General features: G+C 41.1%; 1 protein-coding gene across 2 annotated transcripts in view; it reads right to left on the minus strand.

Annotated features, from left to right (window-relative positions):
* Nucleotides 1–19,099, minus strand: part of nalf2 (NALCN channel auxiliary factor 2) — a 447,747-nt gene that overhangs the window by 402,511 nt on the left and 26,137 nt on the right. The gene's annotated exons all lie outside the window — the stretch shown is intronic.

Raw genomic sequence — 19,099 nt, forward strand, 5'->3', positions numbered from 1 at the left:
GACAGCGAGGACATAAAAATCAAGGCCAATGGCTCTGCAATCTCTTCCCTTGCTTCCCAGAGAATCCTAGGATAAATGCCATCAGGCCCAGGGGACTTATCTATTTTCACCTTTTCCAGGATTTCCAACACCTCTTCTCTACATACCTCAAAGCCATCCATTCTCCTTATTTGTGACTCAGTATTCACATCGACGACAATGCCCTGTTCCTGAGTAAATACTGAAGAAAAGTATTCATTCAGTGTCTCCCCAATCTCTTCCGCCTCCACACGCAACTTCCCACTACTATCCTTGACTGGACCTATTCCTACCCTAGTCATTCTTTTATTCCTAACATACCTATAGAAAGCCTTAGGGTTTTCCCTAATCCTACCGACTAAGGACCTTTCATGTCCCCTCCTTGCTGCTCTTAGCTCTCTCTTCAGGTCCTTCCTGGTTACCTTATAACTCTCAATCGCCCCAATTGAACCTTCACGTCTCATCTTGAGATAGGCCGCCCTCTTCCATTTAACAAGGGATTCCAATTCCTTATTAAACCGCGGCTCCCTCACACGACCCTTTCCTCCCTGCCTGAGGGGCACATACTTATCAAGGACACTCAATTGTTGCTCCTTGAACAAGCTCCACATATCAATTACACCCTTGCCTTGAAGCTTACTTTTCCAGGCCACACATCCTAAGTCATGCCTCACAGCATCATAATTTCCCTGCCCCCATCTATAACTCTTGCCCTGTAGTGCACTCTTATCCCTCTCCATCACTAGATTAAAAGTCTCCGAATTGTGGTCACTGTCCCCAAAGTGCTCACCTACCTCTAATTCTAACACCTGGCCTGGTTCATTACCCAGAACCAAATCCAGTATGGCCTCACCTCTTGTTGGCCTATCTACATATTGTGTCAGGAAACCCTCCTGCACACATTGGCAAACACTGACCCATCTAACGAACTTGAGCTATAGCTTTCCCAATCAATATCAGGAAAGTTAAAGTCCCCCATAACATAAGGATGCTGCAGACAGATATAGATTGGTAGATTGAGTAGACAAAATCTGCTCAATAGAGTGCAATGAGGAGGGGGAATATGAAGTTGTTCACTCTGCCAGGAAGAATACAATTTGAGAGTATTGCTTAAATGAAGAATAACTGCAGAGTTCTGAGGTGCATAGTGATTTCAGCTTTCTGTTCCATGAGTTGCAAAACATTAAGGGTCAAGTATAGCACATAATCCAGAAGGCTAATAGGATGCTTTCTTTTATTATGAGAGGAATTGAGCATAAAAATAAGGATGTTACACTTCAGTTATACAGGGCTTTGGTGAGACCACAACTCAAATAGTGTGTGTAATTTTGGTCTCCTGAGGAAGGTAGCAACAGAGGAACAGTCATTGCACATTCAGCTCATCGAGTTTACTCCACCATTTAACACAATCACGGTTGATCAAACTCTTTATGCCTTTGATAATCAAATATTTATCAACCTCCACTTTAAATATAGTCAAAGACTAAGCTTCCACAGCCCTCTGGGATAAAGAATTCCAAAGCTGCACTTCCCTCTGAGTCAAAAGATTTCTCCCCATCTTCATCTTAAATTGCATTCCCCTCTTTTTACATTGTGCCCCAGGTTTGAAATTTCACAAACAGGAGAAATGTCTTGCCTGCATGTATTCTATTAATCTCTTTAAGGATTTTATAAGTTTCAATGATATCACCTCTCATTCTTTGAAACTCTGGAGAAAAAAGGCCCAGTTTGCCCAATCTTTCTTAATAAGACAGTGCCACTGTCCCAGAAACAAGTCTAGTGAATCTTTGATGTCCTCTCTCAATGCCGTAATAGCTTTCTTGCAATAAGAAGACTAAAATTGTTCATAATTCTCCAGAAGTAGTGTAACAAACTTCCTATACAATTGATGCAAGATTTCACTAAACCTGTCCTCTTACAATAAAGTCTAACATTTCATTCACCTTTCTGATTGCTACAGCTTCATGTTAGCTTTCAGTAGCTTATTGACAAGGATACTTTTCATGTCTACACTTTCCAATCTCTCACCATTTAAGAAATATTCTATCCATCTGTTCTTCCCACCTCACATTTTTTCACATTATACTTGCTCTGCCATGTTCCTACCTATTCATTAAGCCTATCTGAATCCTCCTGAAAACTTATTGTATTTTCCTCACAACACACATTTTCACTTTGCTTTGTAATATCTTCAAATGTGGAAATATTACATTTAATCCCCATGTCCAAAACATTGACATACACTGTAAACAGTTAGGGTAGTACTAATGTTTGCAGTACATCACAGCCTGGCAACATGCAAATGACTTATTTACTCCTATGCTCTGCTTATTAGCCAATTCTTAATCCATGCCAATACATTCACTCCTGTACCATGTCCTTTAATCTTGCTAAGTTCCTCCAGTTTCTGAAACTACTGCCGCACACAGTTCTTGGAGATCTGCAGGGCAGCAGAAAAAAATCTAGAGGAAATGTAGACGACCTACTCGATCACTCAGGACACCCGCCCCACTTGCACTAAAAGTAACAGTTGTGCCACTAACTTTCATCTCCCTAAATACCTGCTACTGCCTCACTCCAAATGAAAAACAGCCCATAAATTGGACGGAAAGAATCATCTCCCAGAAGGCATTAAAGCGTGGGCACAATAGGAAAGACCACTGGCTGAGGTCTTCCCGCTGAAGTTAAATGGAGGTCCATTCAGTTTTGGACCCTCCTGATGCCTCAACTGCATGTAAATACAGTCTGAAAAGTCAAACTCCAGTGTTTGTTTCTTTTCTTCATCTCTGATTGTACAGAACCAAACTGCATTTATGAATATGTATATATAGAGAGATGTTTTTGAAATGATAAAAAGGGTCATGATGGATAGAGGGCCTCTGAAATTCATGCCTTAAGAGGGGAGCATCCTTACTCAGAGCACCCACAAGGCTGACTGTGTTTATTTAAGTCATTGGTATTAGAAACTGTCCATAACTACTGCACTGAGACCTTCCACCCACCTGAAAGCTATGCCCTTTGACTGTTCACAACCACGTTAAGCTTCCTGGCTTTGTGTCTGTGTTAATTGGCAATCAATACAGCTGTGCTGTGAGCCTCTGGCTGTGGGGTAAGGCACATAAAGACAAAGCAAGGCTGGAATGCTGTGAGCATCTAGTAGACTCAAAGTGGGGGAGTGTGAAGAGAGTGAGTGAACAGGCTGGAGATGCAGCCTGGTCAAGTTCATGAACCATTTGCATGTTCCTGAACACAGTATCCTTGCTGCAGCATTTCAATGAGAGTTGCCAGTGCATACCAAGGTGCAGCGCTGAAGTGCAGATGCATCCTGTAAGTGGATCAGAGGTGTGCCATGAGGGTTCTTGGAGGCTGGCATGTATTGTTTGCCAATGTCTCTTTGTAATTTTATACTGTCATCAACACTATCTACAATAATGCCTGATGAAGGGCTTCTGCCTGAAGCGTCACTTTTCCTTCTCCTCGGATGCTGCCTGACCTGCTGTGCTTTTCCAGCAGCACTCTAATCTCCAGCATCTGCAGTCCTAACTTTCACCTATGGGCTACATGTGGCTGGTGCCCATGAAGTGTGCCCTGAGATGCTGTTGCCTGGTCTCCAACATGTATTTCCGTTGGAGCAAGCGGCAATCTGTAAGTCGCTGGGTACCCGCTCTGGCTTTCATGTTGAAAATTCTCAACGTCTATGTTTGCTCGCGGTGGGTCATCCAATAGGTAAAACACACAGTTAATAAGGTCAAAAACAAGCACTAATCACCTCCTTCCTTAAAAGGCAGCTCTCTACTGCCTAGCGAGAATCTTGCCCGAATGTAGCTCAAAGATGCAGCAAGTTGTTCCTGACATCAGGATAGGCCTCATTGATTTCTCAGGCATTTTTACACATTTCCCACCAAGGCTCAAGTCATTCAGGCCCTTGTAACACCCCATGAGATGTGTCTGGACATTATAAACAGGAAGAAGCTGTTCCCATTGACAGAAGCCAGGGGTCACAGATTTGAGGGAATTTTCAAAAGAACAAATGGTGTCATGAGAAATTACAATTTTCATGCCATGAATGATAGAATCTGAAAATGACTGCTTGAGATGGTGGTGGTGGGAAGGTCAATGGGGATTTTCTAAGTGGAACTTGATTCATTAAGGTAGAAACCATGGAATTGAGGGAAAATCACTTATGGCTGGGAACGAGGATTAATGACAGGTGACAGAAAGTAGGGATAATGGGTATGTCCTCAAACTGGCAGGATGTGACTAGCGGTGTCCCACAGGGATCTATGCTGGGGCCTCAGTTCTTCACATTATTTAGTAACAATTTGGATAATAACATAGAAATTCACATATCCAGAAGGATGACACAAGGATTATTATCCAAAAGGATTATTGTAGGTAGTGTTGATGACAGCATAAAATTACAAAGAGACATTTATAGACCAGGTGAATGGACAAAACTGTGACAAGTGAATTACAGTGTAAGGAAGTGTGAGATTATCCATTTTTGACTGGAAAAGGATTGATCAGGATACTTTCTAGATGGTATAAAGTTCAATACAATGGATGTCCAAAGAAACTTGGAGGTTCAGGTGCACCGATCTTTAAAATGACACAAACAGATGCAGAAAATAGTCAAGAGGGTGAATAGAATGCTAGCCTTTGTATCTGGAGGACTGAAGTAGAAGGATTCCGAAGTTATGCTGCAGTTATACAAAACCCTGGTTAGACCACACTTGCTGTGCTGTAAGCTGATCTGGCCACCAGACTTTAGGAAGGATATATTGACCTTGGAGGGAGTACAACATAGGTTTACAAGAATGATACCTGGACTTCAGGGGCTAAGTTATAAAGAGAGACTATATAAAATTAGCCCTGTTGTTTCTCGAAGTTAGAAGATTAGGGGATGATTGATTGAAGTCTTCAAGATTTTAACAGGAAAAGAAGAGTAGATAAAGATAAAACTATTTCCGCTGGTTGACAATTTTAGAACTAAGGGGCACAATCTCAAAATCAGGGCCAGACCATCCAGGAGAGATGTTAGGAAGCACTTCTACAGTGAAAGGGTGGTGGAAGTTTAGACTCTATTCCACAAATAGCACTGGATGATGGATCCATTAATTTTAAATCTGAGATAGATAAATGCCTGCTTTGCACAGGTTGAAAGGAATATGGGCATAGGATGTAGGAATTAGAAACAGAAATTGGCAATTCATCCCTTCAAGCCCATTCTGCCATTTAGCATGATCATGACTGATCTTATCGAGGTCTTAACTCCACTTTCCTGCCTGCTCCTGCTTTTCATCAGAAACGTGCCTATTTCTTTCTTGAATCTGATTGATTTTGTTTCCACTGTACTCTGTGGCAGTGAGTTCCACAGATTCACAATCAACTGCGAGAAGTTGTTTCCCCTCATCTCCATTTTGAACCTACCTCCTCTCAGTCTACGTCAATGACCTCTTGTTCAATACTGTCCCATACGGGAGAATATCTGTTCAATGACTACCTTATAAATCCCCTTTAGCATTTCATATACCCCAGCAAGTACAAGCCCAAGCCATTCAACTTCTCCTCATACCTCAGCCCTTTCATCTCTGGAATCAACCTTGTGAACCTCCTCTGAACTGCTTCCAGTGCCACCACATCCTTCTTCAAATAAGGAGACCAAAACTGGACACAGTCCTCCAGGTATGCTCTCAACAATGTCTTAGATAATTGTAACAACACTTGTTTACCTTTATAATCTAGTCCTTTTGCAATAATCGCCAGGATTCCATTTGCCTTTGTTATTGTATGCCACACTTGCACACTTAGCTTCTACAATTCATGCACAAGGACACCCAGATCCCCTGCACTGATGCACCTTAAATCTACTTCCCATTTAAATTATAATTTGCCCTTTTATTTTTCTGTCCTAAAATGGATAACCTCACATTTATCCACATTAAACTCCATCTGCCAAATTCTGATCTATTCTCCTAGCTCATCAATATTTATCTGTAAACTCTGTATTTGTCATCACAGCCTGCTTTCCCACATATTTTTGTATCATCCATGACTTTTTTCTACATTACACTTTGTTCCTGCTTGTAGATCATTTATAAAGATTGTGAATAGTTGAGGTTCAAGAACTGAACCCTGTGACACCCCACTAGTTGGTTATCTAGGGCAAGACCCATTTATCTCGACCCTCTGCTTTCTGTCAATCAGTCAATCCTCTATCCAAGCCAATACCCAGGCATAGGGAGTTGCACGACAGCCAAGTATATAAAGTTAGGCCACAGATCAGCCATTATCTCAATGAATGGCAAAACAGGCTCGAAGGGTTGAATGGCCTACTTCTGTTCCTATGAAGTCAAAAGAAAAATCAGGGCTATGGACAAAGCCAGATGGGTGGTATTTCTGTTCTGCTTTTGCTTCCATCAGTTTTTTTTTAACCTCATGTGGCAATGCTCATGTTATCTCCCATAACATAAGAAACTGAGCATGGATATTGTGGAACTAAATAATCCAACATTTATTGCAGCTAGCTATTACATACCAACATTATATTTCTCAGAAACCTAAGTGGCTGAGTTAATATTAAGTGAATAGTTTTCAACAGAGGAGCATGCTTCCAGCAATGTGTGATCCCAGGGGTACAATGGAGTATGAGACCTTCCGACCCTCAGGTCTGATGCTATGATACAACAAGATACCAGAGCTTGTCTCTGAAAGATAGACTGATGTACTGACTGTAAAACATAATATAACTAGTTGAATTGCTCTTGCAGAAAGCCAGCACAAACACAACATGCCAAATGGTCTTCGATGTTACAGCTATTCTACAATTCTTGGAAGGGAATGACCTGGACCTCACTGTTTATCGGGACCGATGCAAGCAAAGATGGTGATTGATTTTGAAAGGAAATAGGATGGGTTCATAAGTTAAGCAAACATGCAGCTCTATGAGATAAAGCAGAGAAAAGGGACTGATTGCATTGCTCTACAGAGCGGCCGGCATGGACTGGATGGGCCAAATAGCCTCCTTCTGTGCTGTAATGACTTTTTGACTCTATGACATCACTAAAACAGGTTTTCTGGCGATTATCACAGTGCTGCTTGTGGAACCTTGCTGTGTGCAAATTGGTTGGCATGATTCCTGCATTACAACAGTGACTACACTTCAAAAGTTCTTGCTTTCTTTCCCCACACTGAGTATTGTACAGGACCAGCATTGGCACACAGTGAGGTCCAATTAGTGAATAGATATATAACCTACACTGTGATCTGAAAGGAACAAAATCATACCCTGATTAGAAACAGATTCTCCAGATCAAGAGGAACTTTAAAGATATGAGCTTTCCTGTTAAACAGTGAAAACATCACTAAGTTCTTCCACACAAAATCCTGCTGCAGATAATTGCCTTATGATCCATAAATTCTAAAGCGAAGAGATGCAGTATTTATATCACAACTCTGTCTCTAGAGGGACCAAAGCCCACCTCCTAAGGTGAATGAACAAGGGATTTCCAGAGATAAATCATTATTTTTTGCAAGTTTAACTTGCCTTTGCCAGCACTGGTGCTGCTTGAAATGATTTCTTGGCCACACACAGTTCTAGCTGCCGGCCCATCTGTACAGGTCAGCAGTGTAATTTCGAGGTGGCTGGTCTATATTTGTCTTTTTGCCACACCTTTAAAGACCTGCAGCCAGAAACCAGAAGTTGAACACACACGATTTGAACGGTGCCAGATCAAATCTAAACCCATCCCTCAATGAAATTTATAAATGTGTAAAAATTCAGTCTGACTACATTATGGATTCTCCAGCGTTGTCTTCCTGCACCCCATGGCTGGGATTTCACGTCTCAGGCTTGGAATGAAAGCCAGAAGAAAATAAACTAATGCATACCACTGTGCAGCCCTTTGGTGGTATGTGCCTCAGAAATAAAAATTCCTATTTTGGAGTTTGACACATGTTGAAGTGCCAATCTTAGCTCAACCTGGGAGATATTCAGCTTTCTTGTCTGAACGCTCAGGATCGCATGGGTGAAAGAAAATCTCATTGCGTGCTTTCAACAGAATGCTTCAGACTCCTTCTCTTGAATACAGACATGTCCTGTTAGGATGGAGTTAATCTGCCACATTTCCCCTTCTGGACTCCAGTCATCTGACTTTTAAGGTTAAGGCAGTCGAGTTAAAATCATCATTGTTTGCCTTAACTCCAACTCTCAGGCTGCTTACCAATGTGCCCGAGTGACATTTAGCTTTTCCTGCTAGAATGAATCTGACAGAAATAACCAATTTAAGGCCAGTTAGCACTGCATTCTAGGGAAGGTTATTCTATTGGAATGTTGACACCAGGTCCTACGATGAAATGTTATTTTTGAGTCATGATTGTAGGAATATAGCATCAGCCACTCAGGGAGAATGGGTAGTTGCTGTGTTACAACTTTTTTGTAACTCTATATAATATTTAGCCAAATTAAAATCCACCTGATGGAGGAAAAATCAAATAAGGTTAGATTTTCCTTTGTTTTTGGTATTAAAAAATAGAAATACAGAAAATAGGTGCAGGAATAGACCATTCAGCCCTTTCTGATGGAGAGCTTATGCTCAAAACATTGATTCTCCTTCTCTTCGGATGCTGCCTAACCAGCTGTGCTTTTCCAGCACCACACTGTCGACCCACATGTGGCCCTTCAAGCCTGCACCACACTCAATGTGATCATGGCTGATCATGCAACCTCAGTATCCCATTCCCGCTTCCTCTCCATACTCCCGGCTTTCTTTAGCTGCAAGGGCCATGTCCAACTCCCTCTTGAGTATATCTAATGAACTGCCCCCAACGTCTTCCTGTGGGAGAGAATTCCACAGCTTCACAATTCTCTGAGTGAAGAAATTCTTCCTTATGTCAGTCATGAATGGCTTACCCCTTATTCTTAGAGTGTGACCCCTAGTTCTGGACTCCCCCAATGTCAGAAACATTCTTCATGGATCTAGCCTGTCCAGTCCCATCAGGATTTTATATGTTTCTCCCCTCATTCTTCTAAATTCCAGACAGTACAGCAATCCAGTCTTTCCTCGTATGTCAGTCCTACCATCCCGAAATTCAGTCTGATGAACCTTCACCGGACTCCCTGAATAACAAGAATGGCCTTCCCCAGACTAATGGGCCAAAACTGCATACAATACTCAAGATGTGGCCTCACCAAGGCCATGTTTAACTGCAGCAAGATTAAATATTGACAGAATGACTGTCACCAGGTTTAAAACAGGGCAAAATGGAAATGACCTGTTTACACCTGATTTTGCCTGTGTTAACTTATCTGCATAGCTTCAGAAATAAACCTGGACGAATGTACTGATGTGGGATATAATTTCCATGGGCATTCTCCCAACTGACCACAATAATCCGAGTAAACAGCATGAAATGCAGGATGTTCGTCCATTGTTTGTTCCAATTATCTGCCAAAATCAATGAGTATTTGGAATAACCCTCACAGAAGTTATAGGCACACCTTAGGGCGGGAAGAGAGAAGCTGTGTATAAGCTAAATCTCAAGTGATGCATACAATCAAAGGTGAATATCGCAAAGGAACAAAAATTAGAAAAGGTTTGGAGGGAGAAAGGAAGAGAAAAATATGAAAATTGCCTTAGCATCATATGGTAAAAGCACGGAATGCTTACAGTGCATGAACCCATTCAGTCTGTTGAGTTTGTGATAGTTCTCTAAGAATATGCAACTAGTCCCATTCTATCACTGTACCCCATAAGATTAAATGAGGTATAAGCATTTCTGAATAATCATTCTATTCAATTTGAATAGCCTTTGAAGAGTTGCAAGAAAAAAAAATTATACTCCAGGTAAAATTGTATGGGACAGGAAGAACATAAGGGAGGAAGGGGAAAGGTAATTCGTCGGACAGATTAGAGTCTGCGGGTAAGTCATAGAGTTGTACGTCAAAGAAACAGACCCTTCGGTCCAATTTGTCTATGCTGACCAGATATCCTAAATTAATCTAGTGCTATTTGCCAGCATCAGGCTCATATCCCTTTAAACTCTTCCTATTCACAAATCCATCCAAATGTTTTGATTTGATTAGATTACATTACCTACAGTGTGGAAACAGGTCCTTCAGCCCAACAAATCCACACCGATCCTCCGAAGAGTAACCCACCCAGACCCATTTCCCTTTGACTAATGCACCTAACGTTATGGGCAATTTAGCATGGCCAATTCACCTAGCCTGCACATCTTTGTGGACTGTGGGAGGAAACTGAAGCACCTGAAGGAAACTCATGCAGACACGGGGAGAATGTGCAAACAGCACACAGACAGTCTTTCGAGGCTGGAATCGAACCTGGGTCCCTGGTACTGTGAGGCAAGAATGCTAACCATTGAACCACCGTGCCACCATTTTGAGTCATGGCACAGTCCCACACTAGGCTCCTTGTTTGATGGTTTCTGCAGTTGGCATGGTGGTGTATGATGAGGATCCTTGCCTCCACTCAACAGTACAAATCCTGTAATGCAGCTTGTCTGCAAATAGGTCAAACATGCATCATACCATGGCTGATTATTCATCCTTACCACTCTACTTCTGTCTCTGCTGACCTTGACCCTGAGAAGTTAGACACCTACAAACATTGCCAGGACTGTAGAAATGGCTAATCATACTTCAATAGTCACAGCCAATCAGACTATGACAATTGTTGATTTCTCCTTCCTTTAGTGCCAATCCAAGCAAGCTAACAACATGTTGCATTTATATAACAACTTTATTGAAGAGAAGTACCCCAAGCTGCTTCTCAGAGTTGAAAGGTGGAAAATAAAATTAATATTAAGCCAAAGAAAGAGATATCAGGAGGGGGAAACCAAAACATCGGTTAGAGGCAGTGGAGGTTTGAAGTATTACAGGGGGAATTGTGGAAGGTATTTCAAGGTGTTCAACTCAGACAATGAGAACACAGCCTTCAGTGATGGGCAGAAGGGAGGAGGTAGACTCAAGGGATTGGGGAATCAGAAGAAGAGAGATTACACAAAATGTGCTGAAATGAAAATCGTGATTAGGATGGTAAAGCCATCATGTAATGTTTGGTTTGCTTTTGATTCAGGTGCTTGTATACTTCAATAATCTATCTAAATTCTGTTGGAATATTTTCCCTTGAGAAGAGTTGGCCTCACGAGCAATACATCTGTCAAAGTCACAATATTAGCATATATTGTTCAACAGGGGTAGTAAAGAAGCATTTGTCCTGATGCCTGATCTATTTGGCATTCGTCCATCACTCCTTTCCTCCTTCCAGCTATGCCAGAAGAGGATTCCCACTGCCGGGAGGCATTCTTGATATTTATCAATTGACACAAGGCTCAAGAATCAAAGTACCTGGAGGCAAAAACAAATTGGCATGCACAAGAAAGAATGAATAAAAACAGTTAAGAAATGTCAAATGAAAGTAAAATACTGTGTATGTTGGAAATCTGAAATGCAAAAAGGAAAGTGCTGCAGAAATGCAACAGGTCTGGCAGCATCTCTGGAGTGAGAAGCAAAGTTAATATTTCGAGTTCAATGGCTTTTTGGATTTTACTTTGGCAAGAAATGGCACTTCACTTTCTTGTGTCCTTTGCATATTTGATTGTGTATTGCTGCTTGCAATGCTAGACGTCCATTAAAACAAGCAATCAATGTGTCAAGTTCTTTTAGAGGCACATTTGGTTGATTCCTGGTGTGGTTGCAGTAAAAGGAAGTGACAAGCTTGACGTGTCAACAGATTAATATTTAAGCTGGCCACTTCAAACATTGCTGCAACCACACTTTAGAATATGTGTTGGCGTGCAAACATGGTCTGCTTACAAAGCATTGGTCTCCGTACAGCCCAAATGCTGAGCTGGTAAACGGAGAAATCCAGGGTGACCAGTTCAACAGCTCTGAGGAGACAGAAAATCGTCTCAAGAATGCTAACACTGAGACGTGTTGATGCCAGTACTCTGCTTCTGAGTGACGCTGATTTAAGAACACCTTTACACCTGACAAATGAGGTTGTAGCTGTCAGTAACATCAGGCATGGACAAATACACACGGCCGAATACAAGGAAGGTGCAGCGTAGCAGGAAATCATTACAGACCTCAGCAACAACACTGGGGCACATTGATTGAGGGATTTGAATGCAAAACAACACTTAACAGACAGGGATTAAAGAGATCGAGAAAGGAGAAAGCTGAAATGCTTTGCAAGTAGAGTTGTAGGTCCAAAACTCACTGGCAACTGTTTTATTTATTGATGTCAAACAGCTTACCATGGCAAAGCCTGACCAAATATGTGAGCAAAAGGAGATTGGCAGTTTGTAACAAAACTAGCATGCTGACATCCCATTTTAAAATGGTTTTGCTAATACATAACACAGATTTCAATATCCAATGCTCTGCCTTCAACTTGAGAGAAGAGTTCTCAAGTGATGAAGGCAGAGGCACTGGGATTTGAAGTGTAACTTGGATCGACAGAGATTTTTCCCAAATTTCAAAACAAAAGTAAAATTACAATTGAATTGTTGGATATGGGTACTCTTTCTGCCCATATCCCCTCCTCCCATATCCCAGCAGCAATTTGGAGATGTGTTTTGAAGAATTCTCAAGCTACTTGGGGAAGCCATCAGTATTACCCCTAGCATCTGAAAGTAGGTGTAGGTGCTGTTTTAGGCCATAGTGAATCCCTCAAGGACACTGGCTCACTGTCAATAAAGTGAAGGAAGAATTAATAGCACTCAATTCAGTTTATTGACCTTGCACTCACTTGACTATAGACTTCTATTTTCCCGTGTAATGAAGATCAAAGGATGCTCTAATTGAAGCGGTTTAAATAAGTAAAGGAATCAATAGTATAGATGGGGGGATCCAGAATCATGCAGCATAACCTTAAAGTTAGAGCCAGGCCATTTATGGGCAATATTACAAAGATCAAAAGATAGTGAAAATCAAAATCAGTCTCCACCAAAAATTGTTGAGGCTGAAGGTCAATTGGAAATTTCAAACCTGAAATTGATAGCTGTAAAAATGGTTACAAAAGGTTGTGGAACCAAAACAGGTGGTTGCAATTCAGAATTGAATGCTGGAAAAAAATCGACATGATTCCTCGCCCTATATTACTGCTTATAGTTTATCAGCATGCGCAATTCACTGATGGATTTGACAAGCCTTTAAGGCCTTTGACATAAGGTCTCTTCAAAGCACATTATGGCATCTGATATTCCTGCATTAAGACTGGGTGTGTCCTGCATTGACTCCTGCTGATTGCAGGAATCTTGATGCATGATGTTCATAGCTCCCCACCTAGGTTTTGGGACAGGGCATTGGAAGGCCAAAGTAGTAAACTGATATTCTTCAGCAGGCTTTCTGGAGACACAGTCATCCGGTATCAAAATGATCTGGAGCAGGTCTGGAAATGTTTTGGATTGATGTATTTTTGTACTTAATGCCTTGATTGTAATCCCAATGGAGAGTGCCATCCCAACATTTCTGGGCACAGGCTCTTTATTATCAGGCATGGATCCTGATGGATGCAGGGCTGTTCAATGTGAACAGAAAAATACCTAATACACTGCAAGTCTACACTGATTAAACACAAGGTTCAATGATACTGGGGATGCTCCCTTAAGTTCTTTGAACACCAGGGTAGATCTGCAGACACTTAACATCCATTAACAGTGACAACTGAATGGAGGAGACCTCTTGTAAAACCATAACAACATGCAATTACATTGCACCTTTAGTACAGAAAAGGTTACAAAAAGCTTCACAGTGACACAAAATAAGATCATGATCAAACAAGGAAGATGATATTAGGTGGGAATGATCAAATACTGGGTTCAGCAGCTAGCTTTTAGTGAGGGTATACTAACAGGAAATGGAGCAGGCAGACCAGAGAGGAAGAAGATGTTAGGATGGAAATTTTAAAGGTTGAGACCTGCATGATCAGGGGTCTGTCAAAACTCAGAGTATTGTTCCAAATTACATTCACCCAATTCAGCGACATCTTAGGAATAATCTGATTTCAAGTTGCACTAAAAGATGATGTTAGGGAGTACGCGGAAGGAAGTGCACAGTTCAGTGAGAATTAGTCAGAACATCTTGCTTTAAGCTGGGAATTTCTTGTAGCTCTAAACCACTACTTACAAATCTACATTCACATATAGTCCATCTTTCACTTTGGTATCCTGCATTAAAATTGCTAACTTTAAAATTCATATACTATTGAACAACTAAATTCTGCAAACTCTTATTTCAAGCTGTTTGATTTGTTTTACTTACCTTGAATGAGGGCACAGGTAGATTCAAACAGATAAGACCTGGGAGCATGACACACACAAAAGCAAATTCTCATCTATTTTGCATGTGCGTCTGACAGTAAGGGAGTGATAAATGTGGAATCATTTAATAGAAGTATTGAAACTTATAAAGGCCTTTAATCACATAAGACAAGGGATGGCATAGTGGCTTGGTGGTTAGCACCACTACTGCATAATACTGGTGACCTGGGTTCAATTCCACCTTCAGGTGACTATTGGTGTGGAGTCTGCACGTTCTCCCCATGTCTGCAGGGGTTTACTCTCATAGTCCAAAGATGTGAAGCTTAGGTAGATTGGCCATGCTAAATTGTGGATAGTGCCCAGGGGTTGTGTGGGATGCTCTTTAGAGGGTCAATGTGGAATTGATAGGCTGAATGGCCTTCTTTCGCACTATAAGGATTCTATGAAATGATTCCCACTGGCAGGAGGATCAGAGAAGGCATTGAGCAGAATTTTTTTTTGGAGCAAGCTGTTATGATTTGGAATGTGTTATCCGAAAGGGTATTATTCTACCCAACATATGTTTGTGTAAAAAGCTAATGATTGTTGAAGTCTGGGGAAAGGAAACTATTGAAAATGTCTTTGAAAGAGGCAGCACCAGGGAACCAAGTGGTCTCGAGCAGTGTTGCATGACCCAATGTTGAATCAAAAGGCCGCTTTCAAAAAAAGAGATAAGTATTGCTTGAATGTGAGTGAGAGTTGATATATGACAAAGGTTTTATACATTACCATCTTAAGGAATATCAAATGATGTAGGATCCTTTTGCAGTGACTGATACCATTTTTACACCACTGAGAAAAGATCTGTGCATATTTTATAGCCTCAGGAGGTATTTACACCAGGTATTTCAGTTATTTTAGTAACTATTTGGTGTGTAAAGCAGGTATAATCAGCAGGAGGTGCAAAGCCAGGCGCTCTGGAGGATTGTGACAGCAGATATGTAAAGAGCTGTACTTAGCTCATTGACCTGTCATCCTGCTCAGCTTGATGGCTTTGACTTCCCTTAAAGTGAGTTAAACTATTGTTACACCTTCCAAAATAAAATGTGTTTGCAGAGGAAATTACACATGACTTCCCCAGGCATGTTCATTTGCAAGCCTATTGAGGAAATCTTCAATACAAAACACAAATTAGCAGCTGAACTAAAAGGAACGTCCTTTGTGGTTGGTGATAAGGCAGTTCAGCCTCTGCTCTTCAGAAGCAAATTGGAGGGTAAGCAAATAAGAGAAGGCTTTTTTCACTTCACTGCAATTCTTACTTTTTTAAATTTCACACTTTAAATTTTCAGGGATTTAGAAACACTTGGAACAGGTGTAGACCATTCTGCCCTTCAGTCTTGCTTTGTACTGTAATTCAAATTGGATATGGCTGATCTGCATAAGAACTCTGTTATTCCCGCTTGGTTCTGCATTTCTTGATAACATTATGTAATACATCTTCAAATCAGCACCAACAGGTTTTCAAAGGAGACAAATTTCCAAATTCCCACAGGTAGACAGAATGGTGAAGAAGGCATTTGACATGCTTGCCTTCATCAGTCAGAGCGCTAAGTACAGGGGTTGTACAAGAACTTTACCATCGTATTATAGAAGAATTGACTGCCCTTTTGAAAAATCTCCATCAGGTTGTCGCTCAACTCAAACATTCAAAAAATGCAAAACAATTTTATGTATTACGTCCTCGTTATTTAAATCTCTAAGCCTAGCATATCTGGTGAATCTGCACTGAATCAAGGAGTGACTAAAGCACAGAAAGAAGCCATTCAGCTCACACTGACTCTCTCCGAGAGCAACTTACCCAGTCTTATTCTATTGTCCTTACCCTGCAAGTATGCAATTGCTTTTTTTCTTCAGATACTTAACCTTTTTTTAAAAAAAATGTACTGATGCAATGTGGGATTCACTGGTTAGACCAGAATCTATAGACCATTCCCAATTACTTTTGAGAATGAGCTGACTACCTTCATAAACCACTGCAGTCCTTGGGATATCGGGACTGTTAGAGAGTGAGTCCCAGAATTTTGACCCAACGATAGTGGGAGATGGGCAATAAGTCAGGTGATTTTTGATTCAGAACGCAATTTGAAGATTGCTGTCTTTGTCCTTCTAGGTGGTTGTGGTCATGGTCGTGGAAGATACAGTCTAAAGAGCCCGACAGCGTACATTATAAATGATACACACTGCTGTCAGCAGTGAAGCGAGTGAATATCGAACATTATGGGGTTTGAGTGCCAATCAAGCAACATAAGAGTTGTAATCTCTGGATTGCTGCCTGTGCCACGTGCTAGTGAGGTCAAAAGCAAGAAGGTAATACAGTTGAATGCATGGCTAAAGAACTGGTGTAGGAGGGAGAGTTTCAGATATCATTGGGCTCTCTTCCAGGGGAGGACGGACCTGTAAGAGAATGACAGGTTCACCTAAACTTGAGGGGCATCAAGATACTTGCCAGGAGGTTTGCTAGTATCATTTGGGGGAGTTTAAATGAGTATGGCAGGGGACTGGCACAATCGGAGCAGAAGTGCTTTATGAGGCGTGATTGAGGAGAAGGTAGAGGATAAATCAAATAAGTGGAATAGGAAGATAAGGCAGGACCAGGAACATGGAGGGCCTGGCAGTCTGAAATGTATTTATTTTAATGTCAGGAGTATAACAAGTAAGGCAGATGAGCTTAGAGCCTGGAATAGTCCATGGAACTATGATGTTGGAGCCATTACAGAAACTTGGTTGAGAGAAGGGCAGGACTGGCAGCTCAATGTTCCAGGATTTAGATGTTTTGGGGGAGATCAACAGGGAGTTGCATTACTCATTAATAAGAATTTCACAGCTATACTAAGAGAGGCTATCTTGGAGGGCTTGTCCAGTGAGGCAATATGGTAGAACTCAGGGATAAGAAAAGTGCAGTCACTATATATGGGCTTATACTGTCAGCCTCACAAATGCCAGTGGGAGATAGAGCAGATTGTGGAAAGATGGCTGTTGCTGTAGGTGATTTTAACTTCCCCAATATTGACTGGGACTCCCTCAGTGCCAGGGGCTTAGATGGTGCAGAATTTCTTACATGCATCCAGGAGGGTTTCTTGAAACAATGTATAGATAGTCAAACTAGGGAAGGGGCCATTCCAGACTTTGTATTTGGGAAATGAGTCTGGCCCCGTGATTGAAGTTTCAGTGGGGGAGAATTTTGGGAACAGTGATCATAATTCCTTACATTTTAAGATAGTTATGGATTAGCAGAACATTGGTCCTCGGGTGAAAGTGGTAAATTGGGGGAAGGCTAATTACAACAGTTTTAGGCAGGAACTGGAGAAATTAGATTGGGGGGTGGTTTTTTGGGGGTAAATCCATATCTGACAAATGAGTCTTTTAAAGGCCAGTTGATCAGAGTTCAGGACCAGTATATTCCTGTGAGGAGGAAAGATAAGGATGGCAAGATTTAGGAACTTTGATTGACAAGAGATATTGAAAGTTTAGTAAACAAGAAAGGAATTATATGTAAGTTTCAAGAAAGTGAAATTGGACAAGGCTCTAAAGGAATATAAAAGAAACAGGAAAAAATGTAAACAAGGAATAAGGAGGGCTAAAAGTGACCATGAAATATCCTTGGAAAGTAGGATTAAGGAGTAAACCAAGGTGATTTACACATATATATGGAGCAAGAGGGTAACAAGGGACAGGATACATCTAGGCGAAAGTGAGGACTGCAGATGCTAGAGATTAGAGTGGAGAGTGTGGTGCTGGAAAAGCACAATAGGTCAAGCAGTATCTGAGAAGGAAAATCGGTGTTTCGGGCAAAAGCCCTTCATCATTCCTGATGAAAGGGTATATTGATGTTCTCGCGGATGTCGATATTAAGGAAGAGGGTGTTGGTGTCTTGAAAAACATAAAGATAGATAAATTCCAAAGTCCTGATGTATTTTACTTTAGGATATTGAGGGAGGCAAGGGAAGAGATTGCTGGGGCCTTGACAGAGATCCTTGTATCTTCTTTAGCCAAATGTGAGGTCTCAGAAGACTGGAGAATCATCAATGTTGTTCTTATGTTTAAGAAAGACAAAAGGGATAATCCAGGGGAGTTTAGGCTGGTGAGCCTTACATCAGTCATAGGGAAATGTTTGGAGAAGATTGTTAGGTACACGATTACTCACATTTGGAAAAGAATATATTTATTTGATATAGTCAGCGTAGCTTTATGTGGGGAGGTCTTCTCTAACAATTTTGATTGTTTATTTTGAAAAAGTAACAGAAATAATTATTGAGGGCGGGGGGAGACGTTGTTAATATTGCTTTTATTAAAGCAACTGTAAAGGTCCCTCATGGTCGGTTAGTTCAGAAGATTAAGTCACATGGGATTCATGGTGAGTTAGTATGTTGGATATAATATTGGCTTGGTCATAAAAACAGAGGGTAGTTGTGGAGGCTTGTCTTTCTAATTGGAGGTCTGTGTCCAGTGGTGTTCCGCAAGGATCAGTGATGGGACCGCTGTTATTTGTAATTTATATAAATAATTTGGATGAAAATGTAAGTGGTCTGATTAGTAAGTTTGCAGACAACACAAAAATTGCCTGAAGACTTATGTGATTGATTGACACGTGGATACCTATGGCTGCCATGTTTCTGCACCTGCTTTAAAACTGTTTTTTTTTTATATATTGCCTCTCTTTGTCCTTCTGACCAAAATTTATCTCTTCAAATTTTATCCACCAGACATTTCCTATCCTGTCCTTGATCCCTCGAACTATGCTGTAGTCCTCTTCACA

Source organism: Chiloscyllium plagiosum, chromosome 15 (assembly GCF_004010195.1).
Source record: "Chiloscyllium plagiosum isolate BGI_BamShark_2017 chromosome 15, ASM401019v2, whole genome shotgun sequence".
Classification (NCBI taxonomy): domain Eukaryota; kingdom Metazoa; phylum Chordata; class Chondrichthyes; order Orectolobiformes; family Hemiscylliidae; genus Chiloscyllium; species Chiloscyllium plagiosum.